The 1,306-nt window shown below is 41.7% G+C and overlaps 1 non-coding gene across 1 annotated transcript; it reads left to right on the forward strand.

The window, feature by feature from the left end:
- The first annotated feature begins 90 nt into the window (after positions 1-90).
- Positions 91-253, forward strand: LOC111725796. The gene has a single exon (XR_002773772.1). It is a non-coding gene; the product is annotated as a U1 spliceosomal RNA (small nuclear RNA).
- Positions 254-1,306: the final 1,053 nt, after the last annotated feature.

Here is a 1,306-nt window from a genome sequence, read left to right on the forward strand (position 1 = left end):
GAGCTGTAATGCCACGGCACTCTACGCAGGGGGACAGCTTGAGGCTCTGTCTCAAAAAAAAAAGAAAAAAGAAAAAAAGGCGCAGTGAGAATACGTACCAGGCAGGGGAGATACCGTGATCTCGAAGGTGGTTTTCCCAGGGCAAGGCTTATCCATTGCACTCCAAATGTGCTGGCCCCTGCAATTTCCCCAAATGCGGGAAACTGGACTGCATAATTTGTGGTAGTGGGGAACTGCATTCACACTTTCCCTTGGAAAAAAAAGAAAGTGCAGGGAGGCTCAGTGCCTGTAGCTCAGCGGGGCCCCAGCCACATACACGAGCTGGCGGGTTCGAATCCAGCCTTGGGCCTGCCAAACCACAATGGCAACTACAACCAAAAAACAGCCGGGTGTTGTGGCAGGCGCCTGCAGTCCCAGCTACTTGGAGGCTGAGGTGAGAGAATTGCTTAAGCCCAAGAGTTGGAGGTTGTTGTGAGCTATGACACCACAGTACTCTACCGAAAGCAACATAGGGAGACTCTTCTCAAAAAAAAGGAAAGAAAATGTCATTCTAAGTGAAAGAGGCCAGTCACAAAGGCTACACATTCCATGATTTTATTTACATGAAAGTGTTCAGTATAGGCAAATCTGTAGAGGCTGGTGACTGGGAAGAAACAGGAGAGTCCTAAATGGTAAGGGGTGATAAAAATGTTTTAAAATTGATTTGGTGGGCCAGGTCTGGTGGCTCATGCCTGTAATCCTAGTACTCTGGGAGGCTGAGGAGGGTGGATGGCTTGAGCTCATCAGTTCGAGACCAGCCTGAGCAGAGTTATCAATGAGGAGCAATTTCCAGGTGAAAAGAAATTCACATATGTACAGAATATGAACACATAATATGGTAGTCATTTGATGTTTCATCTGAATTTGCTTCTGATTATTATCTCTTATAAATGGATTATAATTAAGATGTTTTAATCTGAAAAAATGGTAAAGACTATATGGTACTTCCATATGGTTTAACTTGAAGGTCCTTTTGGATAATATCTGTAATCTGGAATACAGTCCATTCTTGTTATTCACAGTAGTTATGTCTGTAAGGTTGTCAAGAACATCCTTGAATAAGCAAATACTGAACCATTGCACCTGGGAGAAAACCAGAGTTATGTTCCTGTGAACCTCTGGTCACAGCATTTTTGTCAGCTGATCAATATAGAATCTTATTTTATGTGTGTTTCTGTTCGAAGACATTTAATATGTATTTCTTAGAAATAATTACTTGCATTTTATTTACAATAAAATATTTCTATGAGAGCATTTTTTTTTTTTT

This window comes from Otolemur garnettii, unplaced genomic scaffold, assembly GCF_000181295.1.
Source record: "Otolemur garnettii isolate 467f Iridium unplaced genomic scaffold, OtoGar3 scaffold00047, whole genome shotgun sequence".
Classification (NCBI taxonomy): Eukaryota; Metazoa; Chordata; class Mammalia; order Primates; family Galagidae; genus Otolemur; species Otolemur garnettii.